The sequence below is a fragment of the Phyllostomus discolor genome, chromosome 10 (genome assembly GCF_004126475.2).
Source record: "Phyllostomus discolor isolate MPI-MPIP mPhyDis1 chromosome 10, mPhyDis1.pri.v3, whole genome shotgun sequence".
In the NCBI taxonomy this organism is placed as follows: domain Eukaryota; kingdom Metazoa; phylum Chordata; class Mammalia; order Chiroptera; family Phyllostomidae; genus Phyllostomus; species Phyllostomus discolor.
In genome coordinates, this window is record NC_040912.2 from 3,617,567 (window position 1) to 3,640,529 (window position 22,963).

General features: G+C 49.2%; 1 protein-coding gene across 2 annotated transcripts in view; it reads left to right on the plus strand.

Moving 5' to 3' along the window:
- The first annotated feature begins 19,913 nt into the window (after positions 1 to 19,913).
- IMMP2L (inner mitochondrial membrane peptidase subunit 2) overlaps positions 19,914 to 22,963 on the plus strand; it is a 596,245-nt gene continuing 593,195 nt past the window's right edge. Inside the window, exons 1-2 of one of the 2 annotated variants that reach the window (XM_028525640.2) lie at positions 19,914 to 19,976; positions 20,444 to 20,516. The gene's annotated coding sequence lies outside the window, so the exon portion shown is untranslated. Of the gene's footprint in view, positions 19,977 to 20,118; positions 20,251 to 20,443; positions 20,517 to 22,963 lie in introns of those variants that run through there. The other variant, XM_036010394.1, reaches the window with a different exon arrangement.

Genomic DNA, 22,963 nt, shown 5'->3' on the forward strand with positions numbered 1-22,963 from the left:
ACGCCCCTCAGAGAGCAGTAAGGTCTCCCCACCCCACGGAGGGCGACCCCAGACCCCGACTGCTGCTCTACAACTACCCCCTCTCCCACTGGCAAGCCTCCGCCGGGGCGTTGCAAAGGTGAGTTAATCCGTACGGTGCAGTCCATCGGGGAACAGCAGAAACAGCTGTGCCAAGTTGAAAAGACTGGGTTCTTTTAGTTGTGTCTTCGCTGTATCATGTTTGCATATTGGAAAAGTAATACAAACACAAGACCAAACGCGTGGGTAGTGGAGGACTTCCGCAGGCCCTCCCCTCTGAGAAACCGCCTTATATGTGTGGTTTTTAAACAGGAAAATGACCGTCCTACAGCCTCTGTCTGAAGCAACCCCTCCCTGGCGGAAATTCCGGGTGTTCCCAAACTTTCTGTGATGGAAGGACTGGGAATAAGCATCTTCAAGCACGTATCTTCCCATAGCTGCATGAGTGTTTTACCGATCAAATAACTAAACACAGAGTTGCTGGGTCGAAGAGCCCAGGCATTTAAGCCTTAATAGATACTCCCGACAACACCCCACAGAGATTAGAATTACACCCCCTCCCCGAGGTGGCGCTGCTTCTGACACCCACTTGGTAGGACCACCCCTGCAGGTCTACCCCACTCTTTCAGGTAAGAAAAGATGGTTTTGATTTCATTTGGGGATTTGAGGCCCTTGTGGGACTCAGCTTTCATTCCCTTGCTTCCAGTTGTTTTAATTGCCTTTCCCATTAGCTGCCATTCCCCTCCGCCTCTATATCCTCCCGTGACCTGGTGCTGTCACGGTGGGCAGGTGGGTCTCTCCGAGGCTTGTCTGTGCGCTGTCCAAACGAGGCCACCCAAGCCCCATGCACTTCGCTTGCCTCCTTCCCTCTTACCCGACTTCACCCCTCCCCCATTTTGAAATGTATGGTTGAAAAATAATTTTCAAAATAAGAGGTGAAATCGTAGTGTCGTGGAGATTTGCGAATGAACACGTGCTGAAGATGTTACTCTGCAGACAAGGCAAGGTCCGCCCACCTGTCAGTCAGGAGTCATGAGAGATCTCAGCCACTGCGAAAGGCCGGCCGCTAGTGACCCAGGACGGACCGTGTAAGGGTAACGCGTGGTTTTCCACAGGCACGTGGTTCTTTTCCTACAGTCCCTCCCGTTGGATCAGAAAACCACCTCAGGAGATTATCTTGATTGCAAAATGAAACTGGGGTCGGTGGGTGTGGCCTGGTGCGTGGTCCAGGAGCAGCGAGAATACCACTCCACTGCATAGAGATGTTGTCATTCCACTTATGGATACCACGGGGAAGGAGGACAGTAATTACATGCTCATGGGGTGAGAAGCAAAGGCCTTCCCGAGTCACAGTCACATGCACACAGACGTGAGGGGGAGGGAGAGGGCCCAGAGCTCCCATCCTAAAAGTTTAGCCCCGGGTCAAGAGTAAACAGAGAATTGGAAAACTCACCCGTCTGGATATCACTTTCCCAGTGGGCATGACATTCTTAATAGATTTGATCTCCAAAAAGTCAACATGAAAGACTCCCACGCCGGATTCTCTGCCATCCCTTGCCGGGGAGAGAGCTTTGTAAACTACTGATCCACTTCCAGGGACCCCTGGGTAATCAGACGATGAGCCCAGATCCCCTACAATCCCTGGGAAGTGACGACTGGCCACAAACTCTCCAAGACCAAAACACAACGCCCAGAACTAGCAGAGAGAAAGCTTTGAGTTAGGTGGGCGGCGAGGGAGCCAAGTGCCACGGCTGTTTCAGACTCGCCTTTGGGGGCCTAGGAAAGACCTGCGTGGGTGTGTAAACCGCCCAGGGGCGCCCTTCTCGGCCCGGGAGGTGTTCCCGGCTCCGGCGGCCGAGTCTGCTGGCTATCTCGGGGGAGCCATCGAAACTGTTGAAAGGTAAATTTCTGGGAAAGAAGAAAATCGTGAGTCCCTCCCAGATATAAAAATGAGCCTGTGTTAAAGATTTTACTTTACTGATTCCATGAGGAAACCAGGTAGGTGTCCTCACTGGTTTAAAGGAAAAGTCAGAAGGCTCCCAGTTCCGGGGAGTGAAGGAATTACAACCCAGGCAAGACTGGGTTTCCCCACAGGCCGAGGGGAAGTCCGGGAAGCTCTGTCCAGCAGCTCACAACGATTCTTCAAGTGGTTCGGAGACCGTGGGAGACCGGGATCTCATAACCCAGAAGGGGATGCTGCATGCCGATGACACATAGTTCTCCACTGAAACTCAAAATGTAATTTTTTCCAGTCTGTTCTTTTGGATGTCTTTATACACATCTGCTCGTGTCTCCTGCAGGCCCCATAACTGTTTTATTCCTCCTTCAAATAAAACCTGGCTCTCATATGACCAGCGGTTGAGAACACATCTCAACTTAGGTGGTAAATGCCAAGTTGCTGTACTAATACTTTTCTCCTGTCTGTGAATGATACTGAGTTACTGGATTGAGTGATTTTTTTCATTTTTATGAGTTGTTGGGGTGTCATTTATAGCTAATATGCAAATGAAAATAAATTGCTCACAGTTGGGAAAAACTTAAGTTACAGATGGAAATGGAGGGGCCCGGAGTTCATTTAATTGATGATTGATTGATTGAGTCAATAATCATTTCTGGGTTGTTCTCCATGATGCCAGACACCATATTTTAAGGAAACGCAGTGTCAGCTTTCAACAATTTTAAATTGATCTAGCGCAGTGGACAGGAAGCGATCATCTATGGAGAGAGGCCAGAGTGTCCTGGAGCAGGGAGGTCGCCGCGGAGGGGCGGGGAGGGCAGGCTGGGAGTCAGGTCACCGGGACACCGCAGCTCAGTCCTCCCGGAGCAAAGCTGGGAAGTGTGCAGGAGGGTGTTTCGGCAGAAGGAGGACAAGGGCGGGGGCTGGAAGGCAGGAGAACAGGTGTCATTCCGTCATTCCGGACTTTCCAATTCCTTCTGTGTAGCCGGAGCAGAGACAGGGAGAGGGAAGGGAGGGGCGGGGAAGAGATAAGAGAGGAAAGTGGGGTCAGCCACGGGGAGTCCTGGGCTGTCTGCTGTGGGCAAAGCATTTTCAGCTAGGGAGTTCCCCAATCCAATTTGCATTTTAGAAAGATCCCCCCAAGTGGCGGGGTGGGGAATGAATGAACTCTAATATTCTCACTAATGATTCAGCAAAGATCTTGAACTGATTCTCAGGTTCCCCTCCCCCACCCCACTGCCATCTTTGTTGCACAGTGTGGTCTGCAGCTGCAGCTTTGCAGCATTTTGAGTGCAAGGCTGGGACTTTGCGGTACGGGAGGAAGGAAAAGAATGAAGGGGGAGAATGATGACATGAAGCAAGGGTCAGCAAAGCATGGCCGGCTGGCCCGATGCAGCTGCCTGTCACTGTGAGTGACACTCAGTGGGAACGCAGCCCCGCCCACTGGTTTCTGTATAGCCTGTGGGTCCTTTGGTGTCAACACAGCAGACAGAGCCTGTGAGAGAGGGTGCAATGCAAACTCAAATGTATGGACTATCTGGCCCTTAAGGGGAAAGGTGGGCTGGCCCCTGAGATGCAGGATGAAAATTTCCTATTACTTATTTTGTGTATCTGATCATGCGTTATTTATTTCCTATATTCAAAATGAATTATGCAAATATTTGCAGCCAGCCTAGTGTGAATTTTCAAAGCTTGAAAGTTGTGCCGGCGATGATACTTACATTAACGCCATGCAGGAGACTGTCTTCTTGACACTGATTCTCAAAATCTTCCAAAAAGGAGCAGACGGATCTGGTGTATGTGCTATTGAGCTGGATTTATTTTTGCTCAAGGAACTATCAGGCAAGATTTTAAATATTCTGCATACGTTGCAGGACCTTGAATTTGAAAATCTCAAAGACAGCAAGTGGCAGTTGGGGGATGGAGTATAACAGTTAGGATTCCCCCCGAAATTTTGGGTTGGATGCCTCTGAGCTCAGCCCAGAGCCTTACTGGGTCGTGGACTAAAGTCAGCGACTTCCTAGGGTCCCTTTTCCGAATACGATGCCCTTGGATGGCGTCAAGTTGTCACGTGCAGACAGGACAGGGCTGGAAGGGGTCACACACAGGCACTTCACCACTGCTGTCCCCTACATGCCAGCTGCTCAGCCACCCTGAGCCCGGACACATGGAGCTTCGGAACATTCATAGACGAGATGCGAAAACCAGCTTCGTGGCTCAGCCTTCTGTACTGTCTCCAGCACTCACCTCAGGAGACGGACTGAGACGTTTGCATCCGCAAGAACCTCCTTGGACCAATGTGAGGCCAAAGAACAGTGATGTTTGGGAAAAAACAACAACACCCCCTCCCCTCCCCCCAAAAAAACCCATGTATTTCAGCCCCTGATGAAACGCCCCCACGTTTCGGGAGACGTCCTCTGCATAACAGTAGGTGCTTCCCCTCCCAGCGTCCCACCCACCGTCTTCCTGTCTGCTGTCGGTTTGGACCTGCTCGTCAGGTGTCTTGCCTTCTCTAGACAGCAGCCTAATTGGTTCTGTCCTGCAGAAACCCCTCGCTGAGAAAGAGGTTTAATTTGTTCCTTAATCCAGTAGTTTATGCCGCATGGGAGAACGCTATGAACTTGTCCCAGTAGTTTGTCAGCTTCATCATTAGCCTCCCAATCGGATCCTCTCCTTTGATGCTAATCTGACTTCTGTCTTCCGTTTTCTTTTTTGCTAACCTCTGTCACCACCCCTGGTTTTATTTTTTGACCCGGAGTATCCTTTCCTGCCAGAGAAAAATCACTCTCGTCACCAGGAGAAATATTGATTGCTCGCCCACGGGGGGCATCTCATTGTACCCCGTGCTGCGGGGTTTTACCGGGACCCATTACCTTTCTTCCCTGATGCAACAGGAAACCAGAAATACAGCAAACCAACAAACAAAACCCCGCTTTGTGCCGTTCCTTATATTTGGGGAAGGTGAAAGACAGTATTCCAAAGTGAGAAGATGCGGATCTCAGAACGAGGTGACTGGGTGGGAAAGGTGTAACAGGCTGTAAGTACCTGGGGCCTGACCTTCCCGGGTGGGCTTCCCGCCTCGCGTGGGCGTGACTTTCTCTGCCACCCCTGGCTCCCTTTGCCCCCACCTGGCCTCCTGGTGGTGGCGGGATGTGTGGTCGCCGTGCCGCCACTCTTACCTGACATCCTTCTTCTCATGAAATTGAATTTCTTTTGATGAATGTCAGCAGGGGACACACGTTCTTCAGTACAATGAGCCGAGCCAGGGACCGATCTGTCACTGCCGCCTCCCCAGTCACCTCTTCCGCTTCTGACAAATGTCGGGTGTCCTGAGCTTGGCTGTCCTCGCTGACCTTAAAGAAACAGAAGAGGACTCCCATCCTTCCTGATCTCGGCACCGAGGCCTGTCACAGTGGGCGAGTTAGAGATGACGGAGGTGTCCCCTCTGGGGACACGCACAGGGGACGCAGCGGGATGCCACGGGAAGGGCTGTACGTGAAACCAGGCTTCTCTGCTCGGTGGCTGGGAAACTTGGACTGCTCTAAAGAGTCTATCAGTTTTATTTCACAAATCCCTTCAGTTTCCCAACAAGGGGACCGATTTTAAAAACAGCTGCTTCTTCCCCATGGACCCTCCCTCTCTCTCTATATATATATGGGTCATATTAAAAAGAAAACATTGAAAGGGAAAAAAGGAGAAAAACAACAACAAAAAAAAGAAGGATGAGGGAAAAAAAAGAGAACATTGGCATGAAAGAACATAACAACATTGAACTTTATTCCTGCATAGGGGAGAAACAGAATCCTTCCCTCACCTTCCTAAGTTCCCCACTGGGGCCCTGTCGCGAAAGACAGGTGAACGAGACACAAGCACAGAAATTTATTCAGTGTACGTTTTACACGGTACGGAAACCTTCGTAAGGCAATGGAGACGCGAAAGAAATGGCCGAGCCTGAGGGTCTCCGTGCTGGGCTTGGGGAAGGAGGGAGAGACGGGACAGGGCGAAGGGTGTGACCTGAGCCGCGCGCGGTGGGGTGTGCGTGCGGGGAGGTGGGCGTGGGGGCAGGGGAGGCTCAGCAAGACCCGTGCCCTGGGATTCCTCTGTGTGTCCCAGACTTCGTCCTCAGACGTAAGCCTCCTCCTTTCCTTCGGGTGTAGGGGGGCACCTGGTCTGGGATGGTTTTGTGGCCCATCCCAGGGGAAGGCCAGACAGTTCTCCCTCCATTTGCCTTTTCTCGAAGTCCCTCAGTTTAAACTATGTAACACACCAAGGTGCCGCACAGTGGGGCAGCCTGTCCTGAGTCCCGTCACCACCTGGTACATCAACCTTTTTCTAAGAATACGATATCACTGACAGTTATTCCGATGTCAAAACTGCCCCGATGAGCAGGAACGGGATAGGAAGGAGTCATTAATATCAGGATCCTACCTCCAGGCAGTCAATCCTAGAGACAGCAGGGAGTCCTTCTTTCCCAGGTCTGCCTGCCAGTCTGCCTTGAAACCCACAGCAGATCGTAAGAGACCAGATATAGTAGAAATTAGCTTTTAATTGCAATGATTCAATCAGCCCTTTTTAAGAGTCCTAACTGCTGGAATGTAGTCCTGTCCTGGGGCTGGTTTAGATGCAGAAGGTTTATTCTAAACGTGTAGCTCTGTCCTTTGCTTTCTGCTCCTAAGGTGACGTCACCAAGTCACAGTCCCAGGAGGTCTTACAGACCTTTCTTTCTGTTGGACGCCACCTGGCCATGGTCACGTAGCCCCAGGCGGGATGGTGCCAGGTGCCGAAGAAATCAGATGAGGCTTGCGTAAGCACTGAGCAATCAGCACAGCCACGACTCGGATGGTTCACGTATTTTCTCTGTGAAATTCCTTGCCTGTGACCCACCGAGGAGTTTGGGCTTTTGAGTAATAACTTCCCTGTTTCTCCGTGACTCCTGCTCTGCAAAGAAAGCCACTTTCTCACCTCCACAGCAATCCTCAGCTTCGGGAAGTGTTTGGCTCTGAGGTTCAGTAATCTGCCCGAGGTCACAAAGGTACTGCGCGGTAGAACCCAGATTTACCCCTGGGGGTCCAGCCACAGAGCCTGTGCCCTTAACTGTTACTGCTCTTGCAATTCATCCAACAATAAGCACGAACATTACTTAAATGCTGAATATCGTGCCCAGTGATTGCAATACAAATATGAACAAGAATGGTGCATTGCCCTTAGAAACTTACAATGTAGAGCAGGAAATGGAAGGGTAATGCACATGCAGTGGGACAAACGTCAATGCCAGAAATGTGACCGAGTTACATGAGGATCACTGAGGCTGTGTTCATTGTTTTCTTAAAAAAAAAATGGGGCAGCGAGTAATCCACGGCGAGGCTTAGACAGTGCTGCTAAATCTGCTGTTTAAGCAAACGGGACATGAAAGGGCCACCACCGACTCTTTCCGAATGCAGTTTGAAGGGATTCATTGGTCCTTATGAGCCAAGTTCATTCCCCGCCAGCGACGCTCGCTCTCTTCCGACCTCGCCAACCGGAAACAGCGTTGGAAAGGGGCGGGGAATGCTGGTGTGGGCGGGGATTGCGTGTGTGGGCGGGGAATGCTCGTGTGGGCGGGGAATGTGTGTGGGGGCGGGGAATGCTCGTGTGGGCGGGGATTGCGTGTGTGGGCGGGGAATGTGTGTGGGGGCGGGGAATGCGTGTGTGGGCGGGGAATGCGTGTGTGGGCGGGGAATGTGTGTGGGGGCGGGGAATGCATGTGTGGGCGGGGAGTGTGTGTGGGGGCGGGGAATGCATGTGTGGGCGGGGAATGTGTGTGGGGGCGGGGAATGCTCGTGTGGGCGGGGAATGTGTGTGTGGGCGGGGAATGCGTGTGTGGGCGGGGAATGCGTGTGCGGCCGGGGCAGCAGGGTACAACCCGAGGCTCAGCGCACAGACTGGGGCTGGAGGTTGGGGGTTGTCCTTCCTCGACAGTCTCTGCACTTCTTCCCGTTCTCCAAGCCTCAGTCCACCCTCCCAGCCCCCGCCCCGCTGCCCTGCAGGACTGTTTCCCGAGTGCCTCACAGTGAACTTGTTCAGCCACAGACTGATTCCCCCCCCCGCCCCCAACGGCTCCTACACCCCGATGCCTCCCGCCTCCTTCACTTGGTGTGTCGGTTTCCTAGGGCTGTGGGAGCAAATCGCCACCAACTGGGCGACTTAAAGCTGCAGAAATTAATTGTCTCACAGCTCAGAAGCCAGATACTGTAGATCAAAGTGTCAGGAGAGCCATGGCTCTAACACAGGTTCTTGTGCGTGTGTTTGGGCGGGCGTGGGGGGTGGAGCCTACCTCGCCTCTTGCAGCCGCTAGCGGCTCTGGGTGTCCCTTGCCTTGGAGTTACGGAACTCCAGTCTCTGCCTCTGCCTTGGCACAGCCATCCTCACGGTGCGTCTATATCTCACGACAAAGATTCTCCCCTCCACCGACCTCTAAGCCGCCTTCTTGACGAGCCTCAGCCTTGGCCCAGAAAAACTGCAGACTCCCAGCATACACGATTTTGTCCCAGCACGCCCCCTCCGCACCACACTTGCATTAAAAGACTTGAACAAACACTAGTCAAGTTTCTAAACACTCAAGGCTGCATCCTTGGATTCCGCCTTCTTAAGTTTCTGCCTGGGAAAGCTCAAGGCTGCCCGAAGAACTGACTGTTTGTTCCAGCCCACGCTGAAGGCGGGCCTTGTCTCCCAGTCCCTGTGGGAGGGTAGGAGTCTAACTCTGATCCGTGCCGGTCAGCAAACCCACGGGCACTGCATGTACACCAACCTTCCTCCCCTCCCCACCCTCGGGACATTTCCACTTCTCCGACTCTGCTCCAACCCTCGCCGTCCTCCCTTCCCACTCCTTCCTTCTTCCTTGAGAATGCCCTGTCCCCTCTGCACAAATTTAAGTGGAATTCAGCTCACAATCGTGGACCTTCTTCCCTACGGCTGTAGTTTACTGCTGACTGAAATCGGGCCTCACCACTAACATGTGTCTCTCTCTGACTTGTACAAAGGCACTGTCATGGGAGGCAGGGCCCCCCTAATCCAATGTGACCTTGTCAAAGTCCTTACCTCACTGGCACCTGCAAAATCCCTGCTTCTAGGTGAAGTCACAGCCTGAGGTTCTGGCTGGGCAGAACTTCTAGGGGGGCATTATCCAGTCCGCTACTCCCGCTATGTCCAATTAGTCGCTGTGACAAATGGCTCCCCACCTAACGCCAGTGCTTGCACAGACCATCATCGGTCTCGGGCAATCAAAGGCACTCCTGTGCCGCACTTCTCCAGCCTCCGGGGCGGCTGGAGGCTGCCACGTGACCTCCCACTGGCCAATGACACCTCCAGTCAGCTGTGGAGGAAAGAGCCGTTCACCAGCAGGAGGCGAACACCAAGAGAACTCAGAAACAGCCCCGATAGTGCCAGACTTCTGCACCCACAGCAGCCACGACCTACCTGGATGTGCTTGAAGGAAATGAGACTGTCTGCGGTAAGCTCTGCTCAGCCCAAATTCTGTTTCTTGCTTCCAAATGCACTTGTAATTGATTTACTCACCGAGCTCAGTTAATTTTCTTTTTGAAATGTCCCTATTTCTTTCTCCCTTTCCATTCAATCAAGTCTTTATCATGTCTCACTAGACAATTAAAATATTCTAATTAGCTTCCCAGCCTCCCCGCCTCATTCTAGGATCATCCGTTCCCTCTGGGCCCACTAGAGTAATTGTTCACAGACATAGACCATGCTCTCTGCTCCAAAACTTTCTTTGGCTTCCAGTTACTTAGAAAAAGATGCCTAAACTGGTTAGCACTAGTGATCTGGCCTCAGTCTCTTGGTTCCTAGTTTCTTTTACTTCCACATTCCTGTGCCCTCTCTACTTTTCAGTATGAAAGTATTTTCCTGGGCACACCATGGATTTTCACATCTCAGCCTCCATCCTCAGTCTGGAAGAAATGGGTGGGAATACTGTTTATCCCTCAGAGCTCAGCCCCAATGCATCCTCCTCCACGAAGTCCTCCGGGGTTGTCCAGTGGGAGCTAATCCTTGAATGTGCAGAGCATGCTGGTTGTTCCGCTGTCTCAGGCAGTCCTGGGATTTAGGATGCTTGACTCCCAGGTAACCGGCAGCCCCGCCCAGGGCACATGTGCACATCCCAGCCCTCTTCCCCGTGCTGGACGCAGGCGTTCCTCCTTCACTGAGAATCACTGCGCACCAGCACACGGCGGTTCTGCCCGGCAGTTGTGCGAGAGAAGGGAAAACTGGCCTTTCCCCTCTTTGTTCTCTGCTGGTCAGACAGTTAAAGTGACCTAAGACAGATGCACAGGAGAAAACCCCCAAACGTGGTTATGCATGTATGTGTGCATGAAGTTCTGCAAGAACGTGGGGCCAATGGACAAATTGGGCTTCGATGCCACCTTGAGCAAAGGACAAGGGTTGGAGTGGGGTGGGGGTAGGGTGGGAGGAGGAGGGGTTGGCTGTGGTTTAGGACTTCAGAGCCAGCAGGAGGGCCATTCACATGAAGATGAAAAGCAAGTGCCTGGTGAAGAAATGCTGGCTGGGCCGTCTTTAACACGGGGACACAGTCAGGACTCTGAACAAACGGCCCTGTGGGTCCCCCCTGTCTGTCACACCCAATGCATCTTTCACACGGTGACTGTTGTGGGTGGTCCAGTCTTCCAGGCCCATTAGGGGGAAGGTCAAAGGCTTTTTCCCCCCGAATCTTTCTTAAAAGTAACCTGCTTAAAATAACCAATGTCCCAAGGAGGCGTATTTTGGGGTGGCAAACTCAGCCCCCTTTCACAGCAAAATTCTGATCTTGTAGTTTCACCGTCTCTTCTCCTCTGAGATGCTTGTGCTGTTGTTTGCACATCCTGATGCAGGACACGAACATGAAAGTGGTCCTGTTAGTGACGGTATAATTGAGAGCAACATGAATATCACAAAGGGGGCTCCAGTTTGCTGTATCTTTAGCTTTTGTCAGGCTCTCAGTGCACTTGAACTGGTCCACCATGTGTGACAGTAAAGAAATGGCACAAAGTCAGAGAAACTGGGAGTATATCTTTGAAGGTGAAGACCTGAAGCCCAGGCCTAGTAACATGAGCAATGGAAACAGTTTGTAAAATTAAGGATTAAGAACAGCTGCAAAACACTGTGTTTTATCCAAAGGCAGAGAAATATCACAAGGCCCTAAGGCTGTTGATGGGAATCCTTTGTAAGAGGAGTTCTCTTATCAAGAAAAGAATGAGGGCGGGTGCTCTGTTCTTCTACACTAAAAGTGTTTAGGATGCAAGATAGTCATGTGATGTAAATGTCAGCATCGGGGATCCGGTCATTAATATGGTAATAACTACGGATGCTGTCAGATGGGTACCTGAATTATCGGGGGCTTGCTCTGGAAAGGATACAACTGCCTAACCACTATGCTGTGATGTGACTCTGGCCTGTGGGGTCTGCGTGTTGTGGCTGTGATGAACAAATTCACACAGACTACAGAGTCCTGTGGAGAAAAAGGGACGGCATGGCCACTCTCTAAGTGAGAGAGAGGCCCCCAGCCCCTGCCTGCACAGGCCTTTATTGCTTCTCTGGGTGCATTACATGGAGAATGGTCCTCATTCACTGTGCACAGGTTCACTGCAAGGGACTCCCTTTTACAGATGACAAAGGAGAGGATGTTGCTAATTACTTCAAAGAGAAGGATGTTGCAGATCAAGGGGAAAGGTGGTTGAACTGGTTACACTCCATCCTTGGGAGGTTTAGCACAGATTTTAGGAAGATGCAGTAAGTCCTTGCAGCCTCAATCCAGGGTGAGGGAGTTTCAGCAACAAGCAAGCCTCAAAGCAGCCTAGGTACAATGCAGGCCCGATTCCCCATGGGAGAACTGATCCGTGGGCTCGGGTCCTGTGTGCTGACTCACTCCCCACCGGTTTTCTGAGTCAGGGGCTGGGCTACATTTGCCCATGCCACGCGGACAGGTTCCCTACAATACTGTACACCTGAGACTAATATAAAATAACATTAAATATCAGCAGTAATTGAAAGTAACATTTAAATAATGTTTAGAACTTACATACGACAAAGTCATCATCATCGCAATTTTCTGCAAAATCTCCATTACCAAGTCTTTCTCCCCAAAATGGAAATGACTTTTTTTCAGGAATATTAAATCCATCTATAGGCACTAGAGAACTGTAAACTGAGGTACGAAATTACTTCAGAAAATTACTTTATAGTCTCTGTTTAATATATATTTCTGCTTCTCAAACTTTATTTTCTATTAAAACATTGTTTTGTTGACACGATTATAGACACTCCCATTTCCCCCACCTTGGCCCACCTCCACCCAGGCCCCGTCCCCCCTTCCCCCACCTGGCCATCACCACCCTGTGGGCCGTGACTACGGGTGACACACACCTGTACACCTGTCCTTGGGCCGATCCCTTCCCCTTCCTTCGTCCAACCCTCCGACAGCTGTCAGCCTGTTCCAGGTGTTTGTGCCTGCTTCTGTTTTGTTCATCAGACTCCACAGGTGAATGAGATCATGTGGTATTTTTCTTTCACTGATGGGTTTATTTCACTTAGCACAATACTGTCCACGTCCATCCATGCTGTCGCAAAAGGCACTTAGTGTTTACTCTACATTTTTAATGTAAAAAGTGTTAAAATAATCACGCACACATCCTGGAACACTCGGGGACAAGACAAACTGGGCACGGACGCCACGATTACAGAGGGCAGAGCGTGTGCGGCTGCACCCGCATAAGGCGGATCCTGCTCAGGGCCAACCTCCGACTTCCGCAGCCACCGCACACGGCGAGACAGTGATGAACTGGGCAGCCAGAGAACGAAGAATCCCTGATCAAATAGGTGCAGGAACCTCAGTTTACTGAATCCTGTCTTCGAAACTCAGAGTACACATTAGCATGCTAAAGAAGTCCCACGGTTTTAAAAAATCCATTTAACTCTGTTGAATGATTTACTTGTAAAGTGAAATAACCGCCCCCTCCCCCCGAAGCACACCCATTGCCTTTTCCAAGAAGACAAAAGTATATAAAAGTTTAAACAGTTTTCTTTTAGTCTCAGTTTGGGAAGAACTAACCAATAGGTGCTCTCTCTCTCTTCTCCTGAGCTCGACCACAGCTTTCCTCCCTCTTTCAACTCTCAGGGCACCTGTCTGTCCCCTCCTACGCCCCCAGAGCCCTTCTTTTTGCCTCTGTAACTCATTCCTGAGCCCATGCCCGGCTGGCTCACGTCGCCCTCTGTGCCTTTCTTAACAAACTTTCTCTTATCATTTGAGCCTTGGCTCTGAATTCTTTCTTAGCCAGAACTCAAGTACTGGCCTACCTGCTTACTAATGTCTGGTACTGTTGCCGCTAACAGTTTTCTTTTTTAAGTTTCATCAGTGAATTGGTTTATTTAAAAGACTATGTTATAATTAATTACACTACATAGCATGACCAAATAAGAGTGATTTTAGAGTGGTTAGCTCTGGAGCATAGGAAGGAAAGAAACACTGTTAGCATCATTATGCATCTGTGTATTTTCTCTTTCACATTTCTTAAATCACAAATAAAAAAAAATACAAGAAACTACAGTGAAAATACAATTAGAGTTTCTCTCAAGGACATTGAAAGTGTGCGTGGTCTGGGGAACACTGGAGCCCAGCTCACTGGCTTAAAAGGGGGCATGATATCAAACTGGTGCCCAACTTCAGCAGCTGGCCACGTGCCTTCGCCCCACATTACTCCCTTCTTGGACCCCCCACTCTCTCCCTGTTCCTGGCTTCCAAATGCAAACTAACTGAAAACTAAACTATGGATTTCAGGGAAAGAAGGATGCCTTCCTTTGAATTTTCTGCTGTGACTAGCCTACTGTTTAATACAAAAGCTCTCAATAAATGCTTAATTAATTAATGAGGGAAGAAGGAAGATGATTTGGCGTGCTCAGAACTTTAAAAGAGTTTCAAAGCCTATTGGACTTCCAACCAATTTCTTTTATTGTGGTAAAAATATACATAACATAAAATTTACCCTTTTAACCTTTTTTAAGGGTACAATTCCATGGCATTAACCACACTGTCCAGCTCCGTAACTTTGTCATCTTCCCGGACAGAAAGAAACCCTGTGTTCTGAACCACTGGCCACTATGTGCTTTTCCTTTTGCTACTTCTGTCCATGAGCGTTTCTCTCCAGCGTTACATATTCGATGTGCCAGGGGTGTTTAAGTTTGTAATTTGGTCCATAGGTTGTAAGAAGGTGAGGACTACATTAAAATGGAATCCGAGGAGGAAAGGACCGTTGCCTGGAAATCGTGTACGAGAGAACCAGTAGCTCCAAGATGTCGCTGTTGGGCGTAATGAGTTAGTTACTCATTCTTTGAGTAACTAACATACACTTCTTTGGGTTAGTTTTCCATTTCAGAGGATATGCGAATGGGCGTGCGTGTGTGTGTTTGTGTTTGGACATGATGTAGTTGTACCTTAAAGTCGAGAATATCTTTGTAATGTAGAGAGAGAAGTGTATGTTTTGAATGTACTTTTGGGGATGTGTGCTCAGCCACCCCCTCCCAGGATCGCCCATGCCGTCCCTAATGGGGACCCACGGGCAGCCAGCGACGTCCTCCCCTCGAGGGGCTCTGTCCGAGCAGTAGTTGGTTGGATCCAGGTGAACACCTGTTTCAAAGGGGCCCGTTGATTGCTCCGTCTCCTGGAACAGGAGTTGGTAATGGTGGGAAGGCTTTTCTCTTTCCATCTTCACATTTCTGCCTTAGCCCATCATTCAGAATTCTTAATCTCTTGGAAATACTGTGGAAAAAGTTTCTCATCCCTGCAGAAGTTGGTGGAGTGGCTTACTCAATCGGGGAGCTGGGAGAAGGGGTCATTGCACAGGGTCCCACTGCACTCTTTTTCCTTCCTTGTACGTGTGCAAATGGACTGCCCTGTCTCCTGCATTCCTGTCCTCTGGCCTTCACCATACGACAGGCTCACCTGGCCAGGCCTGCTCCTGAGATGGAAGAAATGCTGCTGCTTGATAAGCTGCTTGTGACCAAGGGAGTGAGATTCAAGGGGAAGTTGTAGGAGACATCATTTTGGTCCCAGTCGGAGTCACACTCCCCAATCACTTTACTGTGGCTATTTATCCACTGACTTAGGAGTCAGAAGGGAGAATGGTATTACGATACGTTGGCACCACCAAGTCCAGAATGATTGACGCAGCCAGTCATTTGGGGCCGGTCTCTTCAATGGCAGAGATGTAAACTAGGGAACTTTGGAGTAAACATCTTCCACCTGTCCTGTGGCTGGGAAGCACAGGAACTACGTCTGGAAGGAACAAAAGCAGCTGTGCAGAGAGAAGCGGGGCCAAGCCAGAGAGAGTCCCGATGGCTCCAGTCCCAGGTGGGAGCCCAGCTGCGCTGCACGGGCCGTGCGCGCCCTGGAACACCACTCGGTCTCTCACGGTCTTTCATGTTGGGCTGGGCTAGCTCAAGCTGCTTTTATAATTTTCCAAGAACACTGACCAACACCCTCCCTGAATTCCATCATTCTCATCTGTAAATAAATGGTGGTTTGAATACTGTCCTGTGTATCTTACCAAGAGAATAAAATGAGGTAATAGAGACAGAAAGAATCATAAACGTTGTGGAGTCCCTTTGATAATATCCCTGATGAGTGGTTGTCTGTAGGGAACCTGTCCGCGTGGCATGGCAAATGTAGCCCAGCCCCTGACTCAGAAAACCGGTGGGGAGGGAGTCAGCACACAGGACCTGAGCCCACTAGGACCCCAGTTCTCCCGTGGGGAATCGGGCCTGCATTGTACCTAGGCTGCTTTGAGGCTTGCTTGTTGCTAAACTTCCTCAGCCTGAATTGAGGCAGCAAATGTTTACTGCATCTTCCTAAAACCTGTGCTAAACCTCCCAAGTATGGAGTGTAACCAATTCAACCACTTTTCCCCTTGGTCTGCAACATCCTTCTCTTTGAAGTAATTAGCAACATCCTCTCCTTTGTCATCTGTAAAAGGGAGTCCCCTGCAGTGAGCCTGTGCATAGTAAATAAGGACCGTCCTCCAGGTTATGTACCCAGAAAAGCAATAAAGGCCTGTGCAGGCAGGGGCCGGGGGCCTCTCTGTCACTTAGAGAGTGGCCATGCCGTCCCTTTTTCTCCACAGGACTCTGTAGTCCATGTGAATTTGTTCGTCACAGCCACAACACACAGACCCCGAGGGCCGGAGTCTGCATCAATTGTCCAGCCTTTTTCCTTGACAGGAAATCACTATTTCTTAAGGCAATCTATTCTGTTTTCAGAGTTTTCTAGTTGCTGGAAAATGGATATATAGAGAGAGTCAAAATTGTTTCCCCTGTAACTCCACCTCATTTATCCTAATTCTACCCCCACGGGTCACACAGAGTCAGTGAGCTCTCTCTGGCCCAGGGCAGCCCCTGAGGCTGATGAAAGTAGCTCTCACTTAAGCATTCTCTCCGCTAGGCCGAGTGTTCCGAGGTGGTGTCAGGACATGTCGTGATTTCTTGGCCTCAGAGTGCACAGACTGACCACAGAAGTAAGTTTGGACGTATGAGTTAGAGAGAAAAATTTTGATTGTCATTCAAAAAGAAAAGCAAACAAAAGAAACTTGGTTAATAAGGTAGTCAGCACATTTGCATTTTTATGGTTTTCCAAATTTCCGACAGATGTTTTCAGGATTCAGGAAAAATATTAGGAATTCCCAAATCAAAAGTTATTTTGTATTTTGACAATACTTGTGTGTTTTTAAATAATGATGAGTGACCATAGTAAGTATTACTTTTTGATGATAGAGTTATGTTAAATGTCTTGGAGGTTTTCTATAAAAATAAAGACATAAATAAATACCTGTTACAAGAGCATATATTTCAGTAATATGTAAAAATGATCTCTATCTGACAACAGAAAAAAATTAAAGAGAGAGAAACTTAACACTAAACACCAAATATAAGTGATCAAGAAATTGAAAGGCATTAAAACATATAAAAAATTATTTTTGAAGTAAAAAATTAAAATTTGCAAAGCATGAATTGCCCTAGCTGATAGTGTTGACCTTTGTTTATAACAAATATTGTAGATATATAAGCATTTCTTTCATTTCACCTTGATATTTGTTGACTTCAGAGTGCGTCCCAAAGCATCTTGAAACTGAGCAGTCAGTACAGTGCACACAGCTTCTTGTAACTGCTTTATTTAATTTTCTTTGGTGCATTTGCCTTGGCTTTGAAAATTGAGATCGCTTTTGATATTTCAGATTTTAGGTTAGTTTCTAATTTCATGTTGGAATATTCTACAGCAATTGATACCTTCTTTGCCTTTTTTTCTATTCAAGCATGCACAAAGGGACTTCTGGGGCTGGCCAACCTGAAGTAGCCTCAGTCCTCCCAGGTCCTCCTGCTTGTAACTACGACCCCGGGCACAACTCAGCAAACACACAGGAGACTCCGGAGGTTGAGGTGTGGCAGGGGGACTGTTTAGGCCCCTGGGAACATGTGCTCCATGGGTTTCCGGCTGCCCAGTTTTCTGAGTTTTTTTTTTAGGTGGTCATTATTCAAAAAATGGTCTTTGTAGTAACATGTAGTAGGTTTACAATTTTTAAAATGAATTCAACACAAATTTAAAATCCATTTTAATTCTTAATATAGCAAATATGGACATATATATCCCACTCATTGTTAAGACTGTTAAGAGAGCTGGAGACCAAAACAGTTGAAAACCTCCATGATATATTGTACTATTTGCTTACTGATTATAAGTATGTATGGATAGGACTAGATTTGAATATGTATTCATAGAATTTGTAAGGCAAGATGTCTAACCATAATTTAATGTTGTACCTTAGGAATATATGGTTCACTTTTCCCCTGATGACATTAATGCCATGTGGAGGGTAATTCTTTTTTTTTTTTTTAAAGATTTTATTTTATTATTTTTTTTAGAGAGAGAAGGGAGGGAGATGAGAGAGAGAGAGAGAGACAGACAGACAGCAATGTGTGGTTGCTGGGGGTCAAGGCCTGCAACCCAGGCATGTACCCTGACTGGGAATCGAACCTGCGACACTTTGGTTCGCAGCCCGAGCTCAATCCACTGAGCTACACCAGCCAGGGCGAGGGTAATTCTAATATAAGGAGCCAACTCATATTTCAACTTCACACGTAAAGCAAAATATTCAGTTTCAAATTTAATTGCTGGATTTGAGGAAAGTGGGATGTTCTGAGGCTTTACCACAGCTACTTCTTTCTTTTGAATAGACTACTTTTAGGGCGGTTTTAAGTTTAAAGCAAAATTGAGCAAAAAGTAAGGTTCCCACACATCTTCTGGCCCCACACGTGCACAGCCTCCCCAACTATCAGCGCCCAGGCACCAAAGCGGTCCATTCATTACCACTGATGAACCCCACTGACAGATCCGTGCCGCTCAGGGTCTATTCATCCCCCTCCCTCCACCCTTGGCAAACAGATCTCCTCACTGTCTCCACTGTCTCACTGTTTCCAGAATGTCATAGCACTGGAATTGTACAGTGTGCAACCTTTTCAGGTGGCCTCAGCTTCTTTTCAGGTACATTTGATGAATCTTAGTGAAAAAGTCAGGTTCCACTTAATAACTCTTTCACATGTTTATTTACTTTCCACTATAAGAAAGTCACACGTGTCTTTGTTGCTTCTCCTGACACACTGCAGACACTTAGCAACCAGTGGGCAGGAACTCCATGGAACCACAGTGCTGGTGCACACACAGGTCCTCTCAGCTAAGTGCTCTTGGAATTAAATCCTTAAGGATGGCAAAAAAGAAACAAATGACCCCCCCCCAAACACCCAAAACAAAAACCCAAGAGAAACAAACAAACAAACAAAAAACCCCAAACAAAAATAACCAACCAACCAACCAACCAAACAACACCTCCCCCAACCTCCCAACAAACCTTACAGGACAGTAATTCAGGGACAAAGATAAACACTACAAAAGCGGCACATGTCCCCTTCACAGAGCAACTCGGTCCTCCAGAGACCGTAGGAGTTGTATTCATCGGGTTCCTTTAAGTCTCTGTGATGGTTCTTAAACCTTTAGAATTACTGTGATTTTAAACCAAAATTATTGTTATTTTTTTTTTTTTAGATTTTATTTATTTTTAGAGAGGGAAGAGAGAGAGAGAGAGAGAAACATCAATGCATCAATGTGCGGTTGCTGGGGGTTCTGGCCTGCAACCCAGGAATGTACCCTGGCTGGGAATCGAACCTGGGACACTTTGGTTCCCAGCCCGCGCTCAATCCACTGAGCTACGCCAGCCAGGGCAAATTATTGTGATTTTGATAAAATGTAATAATTTTTGCATTAAATGATCTGGAAACGCAAGAGTAGTTTGGCAGTATCCAGAAGGACCATGAAAACAAAATAAGGGATACTATTGGGGAGGAAGGGATTTTAAAAAAAACAAAAACAAAGAGAAAGAAGCATTTTCAGTGTCTTTGGCAGTTCTAGGCTGCACTTTCTTGGTGGGTGGTCCTAACCCAGTGAAAAGTTTGTACTGTTGGAGGGCAAGGGGTTAGGAAGGCGGTGCCAGCGCCTGCCAAGTAAAGCACCTGTCTCGGATTAGTGCTGTGGGCTGGCTCGTGAGAGCGGGATTGAGGGTGGCCTCCATGCACTTTAGTGCAAGACCAGCGAGGAGGAAAGATGGGCTGGCAGCCGTGCACTCGGGGTTTCCCCAAGTGTAACATAAGGTAGGGGGCTAACGACAGAGAGCGTCCGAGACTCGCAGCTCAGCTCTCCGTCGCTCCCTCCGCCACCAATGCGGTGCTAAATTCAGGTTCCGCGCTGGCAACTGCTTGTTGACCGACCTGTCGTAATCCGTCGTAAAGCCCTGCCGGGGTGTGGGTACAACCACGCAGGGGCGGGGCTTCGCAAGGCGCTAGCACGCTGGGGGCGGGGGGCGGGGCTTGCCGCCGGAGGAGGCGTGGCCACGCAGGCTTGCCTCAGGGCTGAGCTGCGCAGCGGGTGCGGAGGGCGGGCCCCGGCGGCGGGTGGGGGGCTCTGGGAGCTGGTGCGGGGTGGGGGGTTGGCGCGCCGACGCCACGTTGGGGGTCCCTTGGGCCCGGGACCTACTCGGGAGGCGGCACCAGGCGAGGTGGGCGTTGATGTGAACAGAGGGCGGTTTGGCTGGGGCTCTGGAGCAAGCGTGCGTGTGCGCGCGCGTGGCGACTGGAGGCCGCCCTGCTGCCTTCTCCCCTGGCAAACGCCGAGCCGGCGCCAGCGCCTCCTGCAGACCGCGGTCCCAGCCCAGAGTCAACCCGCTGCTCCCCTCCCCGAAGGGAACCTCTTCGGCCCCACGTCCAGGCCGGGAGGGCGCGCTGTGACCACGTGCTACTCCCTTCCTGCAAGTGTTGGGCGAGTGGTGGGAGTTCCAAAAGCCTGAAACTCAGAATTTTAAAACACGTGTCTGTCTCTGTCCTTTTTACTTGTAGGGTTTTGGTCAAATTGGGAGAGGGCACACAATATCCACTTACCCCTTCTCACCGAGGAAGAGTGGGAGAAAGGGTAAGTAGGGAATGAGCAGGGATGGAGGGAGCTAGGATTGTGCAGAGAGAGCAGGGGACGACAGGGTCTGGACCCCGGGGGCTGCCCCCCGGGGGATTGTGGGCCCAGTTCCCCGCTTTTTCACCAGGAACCTGAGGCCCACGTTCAAGGGCCACATTCTCCAAGCTCAAGAGCTTTATCAGGCTTACAGACAATGCAGAGTTGGCTGCGAGTTTGCCCTTGCCCTTGACTTCTTTGGAACATTGGTTTTATACCTCTCGACTCTGACTAATCCCTGGGACTGTACTGTTAAAGAATCCCGGTCCTCCTTGACAATTAATGGAAAACACTCCCAGGGATCTTGACGAAAGGGGACTCCTGTGAAAATTCTTGAGGACTCCAAAGCATAAAGTTAATAGCAGTATCACCCATGTTGAATTTCTTTTGGGATCTTCTCTCAAGCTTATAGAGGAACCTTCCTCTATAAGTATTTTGGGGAGGAAGGCCTTTTTCTCTTGACCTGTTTTTGATACGCCTGCACCATCATCCTGTTCATTTCTGAAAAGTTGCCACACGGCCCCATGAAGTCCCTGGAGGTTGGCTGTGATTTCCAGTGTGGTTTCTGTCATTGGTCCTTTTCTGGGATTCTCCATCCCCCTCCACCACGTACCCGCCCACTCCTCTCCCAGCCGCAAAATGAAGCTGGGCCCTTCCCAGAAGGGTGGGAACATACAAACCAATGTTTTGAATTAATTCAAGTTCAGGTTTGTCCCAAAGAGGAACAGGGAAGACTGCCCTCCGGGATACTTAGGCAGGGAAACGGGAACCGCCCCCTGACCCTGACATTGGCTGTCTGTGGCCTGAGCCTGCCTTTTTGTTCATTTGAATGAAGTGGCAGGTGACCACCTAATTTACTTTCTGAAAACCCAGGACACAGTTGTTTATTGATGAGGGGTGCATTCACTGATTCAGTAGATTTTTAGTTATTGACGTCAGTGGGGCAGTAGAATGATGCTGGAGACGGCTGTTTGGGGTCAGGCCCGCACCGGTTTTCTGTGGATTCTCTGACTAGCTCAGTGTCCATGCCCAAGACCTTCCCTGTGCTGACCACGTGGCATGTGGGTCTGTCCGTGTTATGGGAGAACAGTGTTACGTGTCTGACTCTCTGGTACTTTCAGCAATAAACTTCCAACGCTGACTGACTATGGTGATTTGTGTCCTGGAATGAACAGTATCGTCATTTTGCCAGTGTAGTAAGTATATTGTACCAGTATCACAATTTGGTGAGGACAATTTTTTGAATCATTCCATACAGATGACCTAAGATCAGGAAGCTCGCAGAGTGTTGGGGGTGCTGCACGTAGGGAAATAAACCCTGAAGTTCACGTGCATGGGTACCTGTACCTTGAACCTCATTTTTTATAGACTTTTAAAAAAGATTTTATGTATTTATTTTTAGAGAGGGAAGGAAGGGAGAAAGAGAGAGAAACATCAATGTGTGGTTGCTGGGGGCAGTGGCCTGCAACCCAGGCATGTACCCTGACTGGGACTCGAACCTGCGATGCCTGGTTCGCAGCCCGAGCTCAATTCACTGAGCTAAGCCAGCCAGGGCTGAACCTCATTTTTTATTGAAGTGAAAGAGGTGTCTTTTTTCTGGTCACAAAGTGTAAAAAAAGTTTTCTAATGTGGAATCTTGCAAGGATATAAAAGCTAGAAAGTGAGTCTCCTCTGAACTCACTCTCACGTGCTCACTGTCAACCGTGTTGATTTCTTCAACTTTTTGTTTCATAGTTATCTATTATTACTTGGCAAAATTCTAAATTTCTGCCTTTTTTCTCCATATTTTTTCGGCTGTTTACCACCATACCTGTTTCACCCCAAGTCTCCCAAGGTAGAAGCCACATGCCTTTTACGCGTAGTCTGTCCGGTGTGCTGTGGTTCCTGGGCTGATCTGGTCAGCTCTGCCACTGGGGGCCAGTTAAAACTTCTCTGCTCCTTCACGTGTCCTCTGTCGGGACAGAACAGCGAGCACATTAAAACAAGTGTGTACAAAAAGCAGTGGCCGGCCCTGTTTGGTTTCCTACTTCACTTCTCCATCTGGTTGCCCACCGCTTCCTTACGACTTTTCCTGTGATGGTGGTAAAAAGCGGCCTCGTATTTAACTTCCCTGAGGGTGCCACGCCTCCTGGAGTTTTGCATTTCACAGCGATCACCTCTTGTAGGTAACCCTGGAGTTTCTGGGACAAGGACTGACACCTGCCGTGGCTCACCCTGCCCCTGTCTGATCATTCCACAGCCCTGCCTCCGTATGGAGTGCCAGCTTGCAAACGGAAGGGCCAGGGTTTCCATAATGCGTTGAAAAAGCTCTGACACGGTGCCCAGAGTGAGAAAGACATACTCCTGTATTTAGCTGAGAGCTTAAAGCTAGGATTTCTATTTCAGAAATGTCTGTGGCTGATAAGAACGAT